Raw genomic sequence first — 18,858 nt, 5'->3', positions numbered from 1 at the left:
TTTCTTAATTGTCATTCCGATTTCACTTTCTCGGGAAACCGAGACGGTAACATTTCCTTATTACCTTGGCCGGGTAAGAAGGGGGTGTTACAGAAGACATATAATGTATGCTGCTTAGAATTGAAGCATTTTTATCTTCACTGATTTTCATTTCAAATGGACTATTCCGTCTGAAGCCTTCACACGACCTTATATTACCATTTTTATGGTAAAATGTGACTATTTAAACTGGGTCACATTTTTATAGTAAAATATTACCATTTAAACTGGGTCGCATTCAGCTGTAAATAGGTCATATATAGCCCGCCTGAAACCTTCGGACGAAAATGTACATCTAATTGAAGACCTTCTCTTTTATCTTTGAAGATTGGTTTTACTCATTTTTTCATATCTAAAATTCCATATTTCTTTTGAATATCATATACTTCGCAATCTTTTTATTAACGAAGTAACTTTATGGTTTTTTTTTTTCTGAAAAATAGTTGTTTTAACTTTTCAAATAAAGGTAATCAATATAAATATATATTTGAGACTGTTTTCGAGCAACGTGGTAGTCTCCAACTTTTTTAAAACACTGAATTAAATTTTAAAATTAATTACTTACAATTTTTCTTTAAAATTAGGAAATAATTAATCAATTACAATTTTCCTATTAGAATTAGAAAATTATTTTTTAATATTTGTGCACTTATTATATTAAAATTACTTTTTCCAACTTTTCTATTAGAATTAGAAGATTATTCATAGTCTTCAATTTTATACGCATTATTCAATATGATAATTCACAACATAAAAAGAATATTATGGAAATATTGTTTAATAAAAATTAACATATATATAAAATAATATAGAAATAGAGTTTAATACTGTAATAATCTAAGCATCATATTTTAGATATTATATCTTATAACTTAGTAATAGTTTCAAGTCTTTGTAACTAATCCAAGTGACAAGCTTAACTTGATCATTATACCATCCATTCATTGTGTATTTTATGATTATCAGAGCAAGCATGCCCATTTTATTTCATCATAATAATTTCTCAACCCTCGCTGAAATTTTTCTATAATTTCGTATTTCCCTATATCAGTCTAGTATCTAGATTTGCACAAATTTCTTGAGATGTCCAACCTCTACTACACACGTAGTAATATACTTTGTATTAAACAACAATTTTTCCAAGGATGTTTGCTTCAAAGGTACACGATAAGTTAGCTTAGAAAAAAAAAGTTTGACATTCCTCACGTCCCATCATTTATTTATCCTTTGAATTTCTATAAGGAATATATTAATCAAATGTAAAATAAAATGATTGGGGCGGAGATAGACCTGGCAAACGAGCCAACCGGGTCATATTCGGGTCAAGACAATTAGGTTTTCAAGAATTTGGCTCGAAATGGGCCGGGTTGGGTAAGTGGTGGAGTTAGGGTGGTTAGCAGTCGCGAGCGCGGTAGGAAATTTCATTGTTTTAGTTAAAAAATTTCAACTGTTTTCGAATTTACCTTAAACCATTACCCGTTCGCCCCCTACTGAGATTTGTCACCCCCGCTGGGGTTAATTTCTGGCTCCGCCACTAGGTCTGGTGTTTCAGGTTCAGGTCATTTTCAGATAGCTTATTATCACACTATTTAGGGATAACAGTCAGTTTCAACAATAAACATTATAACCCCCATTTTTTCCTCATTTTCAAAATCAAAATCAAATAATTTTAAAAAATTAAACTATACGAGTATTTAATGTTTCAACAATATTCATTAGTCACCATGCTGATATTGACCTAATAATAAAAATTAAGTTACTTTACTAAATATTTTATTTCTAAATGATTATTATGTAGATAAAAAAACATTTGAAAGAAGGAGTGCACGCACATAAAAAAAATTGGAAAGATCGGTGTTGCTAATGGAAATGGAATGATTTTCAACTCTAAAATCAAATTCACACAAAGATAACGTAGGGATACATAATATACATAAAAAGAAAACATAATCAATCAAAAAAAAAATGGTTAAACCAATATTATTTATTAGGAAGATTTGCACAAATAGTTACACAACACAAATAAAGTACTATGTATCGTATCGGTAGTATAGTTTAGGAAAGAATATCATAGGTCATATCATATATCTCATATTAGTTCATCTTCGACTCTTTTGCATAATAAAGACATGAAACAAGTAAAACATAACATAAATAAATATAGAATATAATGCTTTTGATGGGATCTCTCCAAATAATCATATAGTATGAAAAAAAGATAAATAGAAGTAAGACAAATATAGGTTAATCATCATCTTTATCATTTTTTCACATACCCCACACTAATATGGTATAATTATTATTTTTTTTTTTTTGGTGAAATGTGAGTATGTATTATATATATCAAAAGAAGGTTGATTACATGTAGTCAATAAGTAGCTTTCTATTACATATAATTCTTATGCTTAAGCCAATTTATCTCTTCCTTAGTCACATGCTGAAAATCTCTTCCTCTGATTCTAGCTTTCACAACCTCTATAATCTTCTCAGCACAAGCCCCTGGCCTAATTAGCACCCCATCCAATCTGCACTTGTCTCTTTCCTGCCAGATTTGATACATAGCCCCCGTATCACAAATGCTTGTACTCTATCGGCATCTTAGTTCCATCCTTTGCAGCACCAATCAAGGACTTGCACATGCCTGGAAACCGGCATTTCAAACTCGGTTGATGCAAAGAGATAACCCGCTTCTTGTAAGCACACTCAAAAATAAGTGATCTCGCCCCTTCGTAGCTTGAGCACATAGGAAACAGTATCATCAATATCCATACCAAACTTCACTAGCCTGTCATTAGTTCTGAGTGCCCCCTGTGCATACAGCCAGCCAAAGAATTGATGTTTAGGTAGCACCTAACCATTCCAGATTAGCCTAGCCCACGACACTTTTGGTGCACTTCCTTGTAGCCACTCATAACATACAAAGAAATGAGTATTCCTTCCCCGCACGATCCATCGTCCATCGCATAACCAGAAGTAGCTCTGTTTAACTCTACAAATTCTTCTCCATACCCAACTAGACGTGCGGCAGAATGTAATACATCCAAATCTGTCCCTTTCGTAGTTCTGTTGCACCCATTTAACCCGCATTGTATCCTTCTTTTCTGCTATCCAGTTCACTAACCTCCCAACCATAGCTTTGTTCATGTTTTCCTGATTCTTAAGCCCAAGCCCCCCTTCTTCTTTTGATCTACAGACCTTGTCCCAAGCCACCAAAGGGACCCTTCTATAATCTGCACTATTGTCCCACAGGAAATTCCTACAAGTAGCCTCAATTCTAGCTATAATCCCCTTAGGTAGGACAAACATGGAAGCCCAGTATGAGTGTAAAGATGACAACACTGCCTGCACCAAAACTAGCCTCCCACTATAGGAGAATTTTCTTGCCCCATAGCCATTTATTCTACTGCATATTTTCTCCACCAAGCATTCACAGTCTTTCTTTTTCAGTCTAGTAGTTTGGATTGGCATTCCTAGGTACTTGAAAGGAAGGTTACCTTCTGCAAACCCAGAAACACTGAGTATATCTTGTTTAATAAGCTCTGGTACACCTTTAAAATAAGCATTTGACTTTGATGCACTCACTTTCAACCCAGATGCCTTTGAGAATGTAGAAAAAGACTTGAGTAACAGCATCATAGACTCTGTGTCCCCTCTACTAAACAGCAGAACATCATCAGCAAACATCAAACTGGCCAATTTCTGTTGCTTGCATAGAGGGTGGTAATGGAAATTGTATTTTGAGCTGCATACTTCAAACTCCTTGTCAGGTATTCCATACAGAGAGTAAAAACAAGGGGGGAGAGGGGATCCCCTTGTCTCAAACCTCTTTTACCATTGAAGTATCCAAACATATCCCCATTAATTGCCAAGGAAAAAGTTGCAGTTGTAATTCATTGCATTACCATAGCTTTAAAACCAGCAGGAAATCTAAGCATATCTAACAGTTGCTCAACAAAAGCCCATTCAACTGTATCATATGCCTTTTGTAGATCAATTTTGAACATACATCTAGGGGTAGCATTCGGCCTTTCATAAAATCTTATTAAATCTTGACAAATCATGATATTCTCCTGAATGCTTCTATTTTGAATGAAAGCTCCTTGATTCTGATCAATCAAGCCAGGAAGGACTTCAGCTAATCTAGCACACAGCAATTTAGATATAACCTTGTAAATCACATTGCAGCAGGGCAATAGGACGGTACTGCAAAACATTTTGAGGCATGTCACACTTAGGGATTAAGGTCAAGGTAGTGGCATTGATCTTCTTCAGTAATTGCCTTGTTTGAAAGAAATCTTGTACAACACTGATTATGTCCTCTCCTACCACCTCCCAAGCATCCTTAAAGAATCTGCTAGTATACCCATCAGGCCCAGGAGACTTTGTGTCAGGAATGCTAAACAAAGCATCCCTAATTTCTTTCCCACTGACTGGCCTGAGCAGATAACCACACTGCTCATCATTGCATTTTGGACCCTGATCTATGATTTTCTTATGAATCTTCTTAGTATCCTGACTAGTACCAATCAAGCACTGATAGTATTCCAGGAAAGCATTATGAATTTGATCAGGACTGACACATATCTTCCAATTCATATCTTCAATCTGAACAATCTTATTTCCATTTCTCCTCTTCTTAAGTAAGCCATGAAAGTAAGAACTGTTTGCATCACCCTGCTAAATCCATTGCTGTTTGACCTTCTGGCTTAAGAAACTTGCACGAGCTGCATCTTTCTCCTTTAACTCAGCAGAAGCAGCATATTCCTCATGCATATAATTATTATTTTATTACCCTGCAAAAACCAAATGAGGTATTTACCTCATGTTGTTGTCTTTTTATTATTGTGAATTTATTTCTTCTAATTTGACAAAATTTCATTAGGTTTCGATCCAAATTAGGCCTTCATGACCACTTGGACGAATTTTTCTCTCCCCGTTTGTGGGTAAATGTTTTCTTACTTACGTTTTCTTATATGTTAACATGCGTTTATGTGTTCAAACTGTAAAGCCAATTAGATTTTTGTATTCTATTTGATCAATTAGAAAAACATCTTAAAATATTATCAAATGACATTTTAAAGGAAATTTTAATATAAACAATTTCAAGTTTACAGTACCTTTTCATAAATAGTCTAAGTTTTACCAACCCACGCTATTGCACGGGACATAAGTTCAACTTGAATGACAAGTAATAGACTCAAAAGGGGACTCTAAATGATCTCGGTCAATCTAACCACTACACACCAATAGATTGGGTTAACACTTAACACGTGTTTGAGGTCATGTTTTAAGAGTGTTGACAATAGACCAAGAAGAGCAAAGAAAATGAATAGAAGAAAGTCACTACAGGTCTAAGGGGTTTAAAACTGAGTTGACCAAAATCACCAAAATACTAAAGAGAAAAGATCAGAGTTAATCAAGACGAGTTGAAGTGATTATGGTTTTAAAAGAGTCTAGGATGAAGGTCAAATTAAAGGAGTTGACAAAATGAGGGACAGACCCACACAATGTGGATGATGCTCTTAGAATGATGGTGACACATACTAAAGAAAGCAAAACAAGCAAACCTCGAGAGGAGAGACTAACATTATGTGGGAGTATACCCCCACCAAGCAAACTACAAGAAAATAAATTACGATACTTGGTACATGTGGAACATAATCATTTAAGGTTGGCCATGAAAAGAAGGGTAAGGTGAGGATAAGAGCACTCTTTAGAATAAGAGAGTCCTAATGAGAAACTTTTAAAGTAGCACCAGAGTTGATAACAGTCACAATAGGGTTAAAAAGAAATTGAGTAACAAGAATATTTTGATGATGAAGAAAGAGGAACATTAAACTCATTGTCAGAAACGTTTCAAGAGACATTGACAATAATAAAGATATGAAACACATGGTTGAGGTGGGAATAGGTCCAAAAAGAAGGGATGTAAGAGGGTTAAGGGTATACTGCATGACTGCATCTATATTAGTCGTTTATCATACTTTAAATTCAAAGATCAAAAGAGAGGAGATGTGTACATGTTGTATGTAACACATGCAATGTTAAACGAATTAAAATACAAATGCATTGTCATTTTTTGTTTGTTTTACCAATTAAACCTCTCCAAACTACTATCTAAGAGAAAAAATGTGTTATCCAACAAGTGTCAATTAGTTTAGCAATAATTAACTACTTCCTCCGTTCTCATATGATCTACCCATTTGTTGAATATATGAGTGTAGTATTTTAATAAAATGGGTAGATCATATGAGAGCGGAGGAAGTACTAATTAAGCAATATTTATTGTTAATCAAATATGTTAGCATTAAAATTGATCTATAGTCCCCTTTACACAAATAAGGGTAAAACATCCTTACGCATTTTACATTTATTTAGATAATTATTTTAAAATCCGTGTAACGCACGTGCATCACACTAGTAAATCATAATTCTAGCATTTTACAAACACCAACACCATATTATTCGTCATGCCACCATCATAAACATGCGTATATCATTAATTACTTGCGTAAGAATTGTTAGAGTTAGACTTCTAACTTAAATCGTGTGTTTATGTTGATGACATTTTCATTGTCAAAACTATTTCAAATATGACTACTAATTTAACATTACATCATGACATGCCTTGTTATTTCACTATTCCGAGCAAACAATAACAATGTTTAATATATACCTTATAAACTTCCAAGTATACGGGATAAGGGATATAATATTACAATGTATATATCATATATGCTAGTTAATAAATATAAACCTGCAAACATAAAAGAGGTGAAACGAATCTGAAGTTTAGAGATTAACTATGAAGTAGTGGAAAGTGACCCAAGCCATGGGCCATTATGTTTCATTAAGTTTACATGCAGTAACTAAAACTATATTTACCATGCTTTCATCATGGCTTAATAATTATTATGTTAATCAACTGTTTTTGTTCGGATTATATGTCTTGAATTTATAACTCGTAATTAGGATGATTTCGCTGGAACAAAATCATGTTTTAATCTTATTTAGCGACTCAAATCTAGACTAAATATCAAAAAGTAAAGTGCAGATGTGCATAATCAAGGTCATTGAAGTTTTACCTACCTAGATGAACATAAGCTCATGATTGTAATCCGCAATAAATAATTGTTGATTGAAGTATCCTCCGTTGCCCGAAATGAGGTCGGGTGGGCATGATGGCGAAGAGGGGCACATGAAAGGACCAACTCATTGCTACAATTGATCTTACATAAAAAAAAGGGGTAAAATGAAAGCAAACAACTCCATTTGCTCTTACATTTCAATTAAATGTTTATATATCAACGGGCTTTAGTTTAAATAACTTGTTTAATTAATATTGTAGAACAAATTGAGCATTATTTAATTTAATTTCATTTTTTTTAGAATAAGGAAGTTGAATTCAAACTCTACTAAAACTTAGTTCTTTGTGTGAAAAAGATACACAGTTAATAATAAATCTTAATAGAAACATTTATAAAATTTTGAAAAACTATTTTCGGATCATAGATTCTCTAGAAATGAACTATACTTTGAAATAATCTCCAATATAATTAAATAGGTCATTGAGACACCTCAAATGAACACCCCCAACAACCTACGGAGTACAAAATATAGGGCTTACTATTTCACCTCATAATATATTAGTATATATATGTAATTGCACGAGTTAGTAATGCACGTGCCCTGCTTCTCCATCTTGCTCAACACCCTGACCTTTTTTGTTTCATATTTCCACCAACATAAAGACCTTCATTCTCTTGCAATAGATAAAAAGAGAGAAATATAGAGAGGGAGAGGAGATCAGTAATTAGCATATTGAGACATAAATTTAAGGTGTTTAAGGTTAAAGATGAGGCATTATATAGCCAAAAAAAATGGTGAAAATGTGTTGCATTATATTGGGGTTGTGTGTGATGTGAGATGAGAATTAAATAAAAGGGAAAAAGTTGATGGAATGTAAGTGCATTGTTTAGTTGTTTGGATGTGGGGTATATTATGTTTTTATGTGAAATGCTCTCCTACACACATTTTTGAGTATTTCTTAAACCCCACCAAACACCTTGCTACAACTCATTAGTACAATTTTATTATTAAGGACTAAGGACCATCTTATGGCTACAAGCCTACAACCATTACTTGCATTTTGCTCTATAAAATATATGTCAAATGTATTTATTGTTGGCCATCAGGGTCTTTCACCTTTAAATATTACCTATGTTAATGTCATAGGCTCTGTTTTTTCGGTTTAATTTTAATTTAGTTTAGTTTAGTTCAGCTTATTTCAGTTAAAAACTTTACTTATTTCAGCTCTATTCATCTCAGCTAACATTAATTCAGTTCAGCTCACTTCATTTCAGTTCAACTTACTTATGTTCAGTACAGCTTCATTAAGCCCACAAGAACATGGCCTTAATAGGGCACTCGTCCTACCCTGTTTTCCCAACAATTTTTCGATTTTTTTTTGGTGTTCATTAGTTTAATTCTTCTAAAATTTTGTTTTCCATATTTTTGCCTTTAATTGCAAATCATGATTTTGTTGATACCTATATAGGAGTTAGGTATGTAAATGTTATGCTTATGGCAAACAATGCAAGCCATTCTTAAACAACAAAAATAATGAAAGAAGGAGATCGAGCAATGTTTAACATATTTCAAAAAAAAAAAGTTAGAATTAGTTGAAAAGTTTTATGGGGTACATAGCTTTTCGCTAAATTTATATAGTGATCCCTAAAATATCTTAATAAGAATGAGTAGGTCTTCTAAAAAATATTACTAGCATTGCAACATTATAAGTGTCCATAATAACTTCGTAATATTGAAAGCTAATTCACATTTGGCCAAATTATGTTGGGAAGATACTAGAGGTGGCGGGTCAATCAGATCAGTTTTGGTTTGGGTTCTTTCAGGTCAGGTTATTTCGGTTTATCTTTTTTTTTTTCTATTTCAGTTCGGTTCAACTCAGGTTGGATTCAGTTTTCACTTTTAGTCGGTTGTAAATATTTCGGGTCGGTTCAGGTTCGAGTCGGTTCATCATCATAGCAAATAAGGTTCGAGTAGGTCAATATCAGAGCAGATGAGATTCGAGTCACGTCATAATCGGATCGGATGTCAAGGAATTAGGTCTTTATTCAAAACATTGGATATAATACAAATACTTTTTTTTTTAAAAGTAATATATAATGTTTTTTTTTATAACAACGATATAATATTAATTTATTGGCGTCAAATGGGTGACACTCATGTACAAAAAGACACCTTATATGTGACGCCTAGGTACATTCGGGTCATTTCGGGTTTCAGTGTTGAGTTTCAGTCATCAATGTATGGGTTTAAATCGGTTCAGGTATATATCGGTTTGGATTAAAACAATTTAGGTTGAAACAGTTCAGGTTCATTCGATCTTGGGTCTATTTCGGATATTACAAAGTCGGTTCGATTTCGAATCATTTCAGGTCGATTCAGGTTTCGGCCTGAAGTTCAGTTATAACTTTTGGATGTACGACAGGTGTCGATTCAGATATTTTCTATCGATTTTTCAGGTTCGGTATACTTTTGCTAGGTCTAGAAGATACTAATAAAGATACTAAACTAAGAATAATTTATTACTCCGTATCAATTGTTCACTTGATTTTAACGTAATAAATTGATCCCCTAAAAATGAGTACTTTGTACTCCAATTCTCAAAACTAAATAAGGTAAATATAATTGTTCTAAAAATTTTGGCAATACATAATATGAACTATACTCCCTTCGTCCCGATCATTAGTTATCTATTTTCATTTTGGCGTGTTTTAGTGAATAGTTATCTATTTCCTTATTTGGTCATTTTTTGTGGGCATCTTTCATGTACATGTGGGGTTATAGGTTTTGTGTGGTCTAAATTCACTCATTTCTCTTTCTTTAATTTTTTTGTCAAAAGCAATAGATAACTATTGATCGAGACGGAGGGAGTATATAATTATTATTAAGGTAAAATTGTAATTTCAGTAGAACAAATTAGAAAGGGTAAGTATAACTGTATAATTATTCTAAAATTTGGGGTATTTATTGGCATCTAGAAATACAAGCCTAAAAATAAAGGTTAACAAACAAAAGTCATCTTAGGAATAGGTTGGGCAGCAAATGTTTGACAACTCTCAAATCACCAATACTATGTACGTCGGTGTAGTTCTCTCAATCAATTCACCATTACAAAAGTCGCCACCAGTTAGTATAACGTAATTATAGGCTAATAATAAAAGCATACTATATTACTATTGTTGTTACTCTTAATTTCAAAAGGTTAGCCAATAGATAAGCCAATGAGACTATAAATAGGTTATTACTTTCCTTTATTACCATAATAATTTTAAACCCGTGCAAAATTGCTCGGGTTTGTATTTAGGACGGTATGAATGTTTTTTGATGAATATTTTATTTTTACATTTATATTGTAATTATCTAATAGTTCTATATCAGTGATCTAGATGTTTAATGTAGATCAGTGATCTAACTGGAAATGAACATTCTCCACGTAAATAAGATGCGTTAAAACCACAACTACCGGGTGAATGTTCATTTCCGGTTACAGACGGATTAACATCAGTAAAAGTTTCACCATATTCGGCACATAGATCTCTCACTAAGCGCTCAACAACATGTACTATCTAATTTTAAAAATTATTTAAGTTATTTAATTTATTCGCATTGTTTGTAATAATTAATTTCATTAATTTATGTAATATATTCTCATTATATGTAATTCATTCCCGTAATTAAATGTAATTTATTCTCGTAATTATGTAATTTTATTATTAATTATGTAATTTTATTATTAATTATGTAATTCATTCCGATTATATGTAATTTATTTCATTTATTCCGATTATATGCAATTAATTTCATTTATTCCGATTGTATGTAATTATTTCATAATTTTTTTTTAAGATGGAAATTGTCGCATGGTTGTATTGACAACAATTTGAAGAAATAAATTCTGTGCACACCAACGGGACCCACCATAACCTGAATTTCCAAAAAAAGAAAAAGAAATTGTGCAAATGACGTGGCACATTCTCCATTCAGTATTGTCTTCTGAATTAATAAAGATAAGATTGTCAATAATGAAGGAAGAAAAAAAACATTGTAAATGTCCGAATTTTCAACTACAAGCTAAAGCTTAGTCGGGTGATGCGCACTTTGGGTATAATGAGTTCGTTCGTTTTGATTGATGATCTACGACATAATATACAATCGGTAGAGAATATAAAAGGGAAGAGTAATTATATATATATATATATATATATATATATATATATATATATATATATATATATATATATATATATATATAGGTCGGGTCAGTGCGAACTAATGTTCAATACGAACCGTATTTAACTAATTTAAGAAATTATATTATCAACACAAATTAAACCCGTCGCTCTGATTTCTCTCTCCCTTATCCAAATCCCACCTACTAGTCACCACCACCATACATAGTAGCTTCTCTAACAACCGCCGGAGATGGTGCTATCCTTCGCCGGCCCAGCAGACTAAGCAAGCATCTCGCCGCTTTTTTTTTGTCGCTCCGACTGCTAGCAACCAAGTGATGGATTTTCCGATAACTTCCCTGAATTGCAGTTTTCAGCTCTAAAATTTCCGATTTCTTCGACGGTTGGTTTTCTGAAATCTTAATTTGTTTATTTATATCTCGCATTTCGATTGAATTTTGCAAAGAAAATATCACCGGTTGGTCTCGCGGTTTCCGATGGTGGCGTGTCGCGTCGGGTATAAGGGGTGCACAAGCTAAGAGAAAGGGCTGAGGGTCAGGTGATGTATCGTCGGTGAGAGAGAAGGTTGTTCGTTGAGTTGCAGTGGAAAGAAGGTTGATGTGGGTCTGGCAGGGTAAGATCGCATTAATGTAGTTGGTGGAGGTGTTGGTGGGTAGTTCTTGGGCTGGGTGGTTGGTTGGTCTGGTGTTAGACGGGGTGGACCTGAAGGTTGACACTTTTTCAGCAATTTCATCACAACTTAAACTTGTGGTATATGCCAAAGAGGAAAATGATGGAGATAAAGATGCGCTAAAGACGGAGCCACATTCTTCAATTTGAGATGGGCAGAATTACTACTTGATCCGGATCCAGATAATGTGTTAACAATGGGTTTGACATGGCTGCTCACTTGGGCTAGTGTTCAAGTTGTGTGGCCGCTTTTGGCTGTATCATTGGCCATTGTGGTTGCTGCACTCAAGTACTCGTTTGTCGCGGCACTCCTTATTTTTATCCTTGTTGCTCTTCTCTAATGGAGGAGTAATTTGTTATTGAAGGCCGTTAGGATATGTGCAAGAATCAAATTGTATGGTATACTTGACATGATGATCCATTAACCAACCATTTTTCAGCATCAACCCATTTTGATGGAATATTTTTTCTTGCAACACTGAAACTGAATACTGGTCTTCCTGGTGTTGTTGGTGTTTCAAGTTTTCGTAAATTTGGAGAATTATTATTCATAAAAACTTCTGTCGATTTTCTCCTTTGAGTTGAATTAGTAGGATTGCTCATTGGTAATGATTTGACAAAGGCCGTTTCTTTGAGATTAAGCTTGCAAATTGAGTCTATATCATTACTAATTATTGTTTCAGCAAACGGGTTTCCTTTGGTTTTGCATTCTTGTAATTCCTGCATTGAACCCATCAAAGAAATTCAAATGAAGGGGTGACGACAGTAGCCACATATATAGATTTTTCTTTGAATGGGACATTATTTCACATTGGTATAGTAAGTTGTACTTGCAAGTCCTAACAATGTACGTATGTAACGATGGGTATACTCATATGCAGGTAAGGTGCAAAACAGGAGGGTGTACTGATGAAGAGGTGACGGTAGTAGCCACATATTTTAGAGTAGGTGATTGGCCGACTTCATTTTTCCAGCTCGGGTTTATTCTGAGATGGCCCAGGCCGGTTTTGAAGAGGGGCATGAAAAGGGTTGATTTTATGTTTCCATGTTTCTGCGTAAAATATATGGTTGATAAGATTTACCGTCTTGGAACCATCTTTTAGTCGTGTGGGTATTTATTTGTAAATGAGTGTATCTAGCAAGGTAAAGGCGTGTATCTACCTTGCTAGAGATGTGTATTTAGCAATGTAAATGAGTGTATCTAGCAAGGTAAAGGCGTGCATCTATCAATTCAAAGGAGTGTATCTACCTTGCTAGAGATGTGTATTTAGCAATGTAAATGAGTGTATCTGACAAGGTATAGGCGTGTAACTAGTAATTCAATGGAGTGTATTTAGCAATATAAATGAGTGTGATTGTGTGAATAGATACATTAAAGTATTAGTCAGATTCATACAAGTCATATCATTTCGATTTTGTTTGATGACAGAATTGAACATAATCTTCGATAAAATGCAAATAAAAGTTTTACATTCTAAAATTGAGTGTCCTCAAATTACTGATTATGGTCATGATTATGTTAGGCTTGGATGAGATGGTAAATAGCCATGCAGAAACATAAGGTACACCATACACCAATTAAAGCAATTTGGATGTAAATTACGTATAAGCTAGTTGTTGTAATTACTTAAATCGGTTTTTCAAGTAATATTTTACGTATCTAAGTATTTTTTACGATTTGCATCGTAAGATATATCTAGTAAGATAAATGCATGTATCTAAAAGAGTGTATCTATCAAAGTAAAGGTTTGTATCTAGCAATTTAAAGAAGTGTATCTACCTTGACAGAGGAGTATATCTAACATGGAAAAAGAGTGTATCTAACAAGGTAAATGAGTGTATCTAGCATGTCATAGATATGTATCTAACAAGTTAAATGAGTGTATCTAGCAAGATAAAGAAGTGTATCTAGCAATCTAAGGAAGTGTATCTAACATGTCATAGATGTGTATCTAGCAAGGTAAAAGAGTGTATCTAGCAAGGTAAAAGAGTGTATCTAGTAAGGTAAAGAAATGTATCTAACATGTCATAGATGTGTATCTAGCAAGCTAAAGAAGTGTACCTAACAATTTAAAGAAGTGTATCTAGAATGATATAAATGTGGTTAACCAACATAACTTCAATAACAAATTATAATAACACAAACATAATTTATACTAATAGATAAGTTTGTAAATGAAAATTAGGTGTAAAGAGCATCAAACCATTACTACATACTAAAATAAACAACTATGTGTATGGGTCAGTTTGCTTTATTTGACCGTGAACATTCTGAAATCACAAAGTACTAAATGGATGCCCATTTCTCAATGATTCAATCATAACTGCAACCTTATCAGTGCGTTAATAATTGTGCTAAATCACATTAACTACCAATCCATAAATCATACGGAGTAATATTCCAAAGCCATAGAATGTCGTATGCAGCTTAAAGTCAGCTGAGATAATGCGGAAAAATTCTTGCTAGTAATATCGAAGTGGCAACTAGGCAGGAGGCAGCACACACCGCTTCTGAACATTTCTGTAATAAACTGGCGAAACTATCTTCTTATTTGCCAATTAACAAGAAAAAATTAATTCCATTCAGAAGTTAACCAGGTAACTTAAGCTTAACATTGATGGCTAAAGCATGGTTTCCTGGTGCAATGTATATTTTAGTCCTAAGCTTATTTGTTTATGAATGGCTTCTCGCGCCAGTACAAGTTGTTGAACATGAAAGAAAGCAAGTGGTCATGTTTAGGAGATGTTTCATCGACTTGATTTATAATATACTCCGGGAGTAATAAAAATGGTTTCATAGATTATTGTCTGAATAATGTTTGTGGCCAGGTCGCGTCCTTCTTAAGAAAAGCAAGGTTCTGGTTCTGGACGAAGCAACAACATCAGCCGACACAACAACAGAACTAAATACAGTAGACATTAAGGCAACCCTGCCACCACAACAACCACATCAAACTCGAGCCTACGACCTCACACATTAACCCAACCGTCACATTTCAATAGTTCAAAACCATTGTCCTACGCAGCCGATCAGACTCACTCCACAGACGAAGACGAAACTTGCCTCCCACTTGACTTGTCGAATCCCTACCGAACAAACCCTGCCATTCACGACTTTCTCTCTACCAACGCCACCAGATCCACGAACCAAGCCTACCCGAAACTCGACCCCTACCCACCCCAACAACAACATCACCAACAACCATAGAACTCTCGCTGCTGCTGCTCTTTCGGTCGCCAGTAGCCTCCACCTTGTCGTCGCCAACGATTTATTCTAGACTCATATTATACATTTTCGACTCAATGAATTCCCCACTAGCACAAAATGGTCTTAGTTTTTTCAATTTTTGCTTATAAATTTGTGGATCTGGCATTTCAAATTATTTTTATCATAGATTTAACAAAAAAAAATGAAACACAATTGGGAAGGGCATACAGTAAATAAGGGTTACAGGGGAAGGGTATCGTCGGAGATCGGCGGCGTTGAAAGGGTGGTGTGCGAAGATTAGTTGAGTGCTAGAGTCACTGTGTGTGTCAGAGAGGTGTGTGAAGAGTTTTAAATTGATTACAGCCTTACAGGTTATCGCATAAATATTAGCGCGTGATATGTGAGGGGTTTAAAGTCAGTTCGTAAGTTCAGACCAACTTTGGTTATGACAGGATCCTATATATATATATATATATATATATATATATATATATAATTAAGATCACGTGAGTCCATCCTATCTTTTTTGAGTCAGTGTAAATCACGATCAATATCACACGTTATATTAAAAAATATCACAAATTATACTCCAAAAAAAATTGTGATATTGTTTTGTAATATAATATCACCCGTTATCTTCTGTGATATCACTGACTTACAAGATCATCACGTTATAGTAAACAATATCACAAAAAAAAAAAGTTTTTGAAAAAAAAATCGTGATATCTTGTTTTGTAATACAATATCACAGCTTAAACACAAAAAAAAAAAACTGAAAAAAAAATTTTCGAAAAAAAAAAATTTAGAAAAAATAAAAAAAATTTAGAAAAAAAAATTGAAAAAAAAAAAGTTCGTGATATTATTTTGTATAGTGCGTGATATTGTTTTATGACTTTTGACTTTCAAATATATATGGTGACTCACCCATGGATCTTACCTATATATATATATATATATATATATATATATATATATATATATATATATATAGAGAGAGAGAGAGAGAGAGAGAGAGAGAGAGAGAGAGTGTGTGTGTGTGTGTTTGTGTGTGTATGTGAAGTTCTCCTAAGTCCATTATATTCTATAAGTCCCTATGTCCTTATAAGGATCATAGGATGAGTTGATCCAATGTATGAGATGAAGAAAGAAGGTGGGGTTTTGATTTGGAAAAAAATAGGGAAAAGTGAGAAAATAGGTGAGAGGGCATGAAAATGTTACATCTGTCTTCCAAACACGCAGTAGGTGTCAGTACTTAGTGGACAAAAATCAAACAAATTGCATGGATTCTTTCATTCCCTCATTTTCTCTTTATTCAAAAATCTCTCTGTAGAAGCAAAACAAAACCCAGCAAATTCATCAAAAAGCCTAACAAAATTGATCAAAATAGATTTGTTAAAATACAACACGTTATCAAAACCCTACAAACTGTAACATCCCCATACCCCAAGTGCCTTTACCAGGACCACTTAAAGCATGAGAATCTACCATCTCGCTACTTCTAGGAATGTATATCAAATAGACCATAAAAGAACGTACTTTAATAAATAAGTTTAAGTGATTATATAACAAAACCAATCAGTAAAGTAAAGTACAACTGTTTCTAAACCAAACTACAAATCAAGTACAAAAGTATAAAGACAACACAACGGAAGACTACTATCGACTCGTGACAACTCCATCCCCATCTAATCCCGCGCGCATCCATAGTATACCCGTTAGACAACCGCCACCACCCCGAATGGATCACCACGCTTTTAAAACATTTAAACGGCCGATCTAATTACACAAAACAAAAAGCTGCAATAAAACAATACCACAACCAATTCATTCAACCCAAACTCCATGACATCACCACACACCTGACTACACACTAAAGTGTGTAACCCTGCCAGATTACCCATCGCAACAGGTAATCCTCGCCGCCAATGGGGGACCGTAGCCGTTCCCACCTAAGCCCCGCTCATCTCATACGAGCGATAAACCCATGTTCATTAATTTGCACATCCCTTCTGTAGCGGGTTCCACAGAAGGTGAATCAAGGGCGTGAAGTCACTCCCGCAAGTGACTCCACTCAGCCGAGGACGCACCTTGAGAAGCACAGACAAACAATCACAACCAATCACAATATACAACACAATCACCAATTATCAATTCCAATAAGATACAAACCAACAACAATTATCAACCATTAACAACATTATGTAATCAATAGTGAGTAGGGAAACCCTACCTGAAATAACAATCACCAAGATCGTCACAATCAGCTAAGCATAATCGTTCTTCAACGAAATCACCTCCTATAAACACACAATCATACAATCACAATCTAACTGTTCCGGGTGTAAATCCAGAGCAGATGTTTGATACCACTCGTTGCTAGTAGAATGATGTCCTTGCTAGAATCCTTCCTGCGGTCTCCTGAAACGATGAACAAACTGAGGGCTCGGCTTTGGCCGAGCGTACTCACTCCGACGCTCAAGTCAGTGAACTTAGAGAGGTAAGTTGTGGTTACTTGGCTAAGAGTGTATTGTAGAGAGATAAGGAAGATATTACCAGATGAATAGTGTTTATTAGGTCAATTTGTGGATCCTTTCCTCAATGAAGGTTGAGGAGTATTTATAGGCATTCACCTTTTGTCACGTAGTGGCCAAGTGGCCACGTGGCTCATTAGGTGGAAAGACCGTTGTACCCTCGGCCGATGGACCTGTGGTGGGCTCGCCGAGGGTCTTGGATATGAGTACGCGGATATGTGTCCCGGCTGGCTAGTTTGTCTGGCCGAGACCCAGGTGACAGGCCGATGGATTGTATCGGCTAGGCTGTCTAAGTCGTTTGACTTTGCTATGGATACCCTTGACCTTGCTCAATATGTTGACTTGGTCAGCGGTGCAGAATATGCCCCATCAATTTGCCCCCAGCGTAGTCTATGCCGTGGCATGGGCTCCGATGTATGTTGAGTGTATATTCTGCGCAAGTGTTATGCAAAAATTTTCTGCGTCGGCTTCTTCTGATGCATCGGCTTGATCATTCGTAGGCCTACCATATCCCCCCTCCACATGGATGCGTGAAGGGTATCCGATGTGGGAAAGAATGATGATGCCGGCCGAGACCAGGGCTGAGAGCGCCGGTTATTTCTGATTGCCCCCGGCCGGTGCTTCATGGCTTGGTCGATCGTGTGGCCGGCGGAGAGCGGGTGCTTAGGAATTTGTTGCGGGAGATGAACAGGCGAAGAGATGTGAATGAGCGTGTTGAATACGCTTGGTAACTGTAGCATTGATTGACATTCAACTGTTGCAACGATTGACATTCCGTGGTTGCATGTCCGACACGTGTCTGCTTGCTGATTGGTTGACGCTTCATGGGCCGTTCCCTGATTGGTCCCTCTTCATGGGCTTTCCCCTATAAATAGGGTAGTTATTCCGTGATTTTGGCCATTACTTTCATTTCCTCAAATTTTCGAAAATTCTCCCAAAATCTTCATCTCTAAACTCTCAAGGGTTTTCCTTTCTTCAAATCTTCGGTCTTCGATCCTATGAGTGTATTTCTTCAAGGTAATCAAACAAATTTTCTCTTATTTCGTTAGTAATTTGCGAACATGTCTTCTCGTTGATGCCGGGCTAGTACTTCTGCGCCGAGGGGTTCCCCGTCGCATTTTGACGAAGAGGAGAT

At 35.1% G+C, this 18,858-nt stretch overlaps 1 long non-coding RNA gene across 1 annotated transcript; it reads left to right on the top strand.

Annotated features, from left to right (window-relative positions):
• Positions 1–11,447: 11,447 nt before the first annotated feature.
• LOC141652230 (uncharacterized) lies at positions 11,448–13,386 on the top strand. The gene is made up of 2 exons (XR_012547057.1): positions 11,448–11,697; positions 12,866–13,386. It is a non-coding gene; the product is annotated as an uncharacterized LOC141652230 (long non-coding RNA).
• The last annotated feature ends 5,472 nt before the right edge of the window (positions 13,387–18,858 follow it).

The sequence above is a fragment of the Silene latifolia genome, chromosome 4, assembly GCF_048544455.1.
Source record: "Silene latifolia isolate original U9 population chromosome 4, ASM4854445v1, whole genome shotgun sequence".
Classification (NCBI taxonomy): domain Eukaryota; kingdom Viridiplantae; phylum Streptophyta; class Magnoliopsida; order Caryophyllales; family Caryophyllaceae; genus Silene; species Silene latifolia.
The sequence above is the reverse complement of the archived record's forward strand: the minus strand, read 5'-3'. Positions and strand labels throughout refer to the sequence as shown.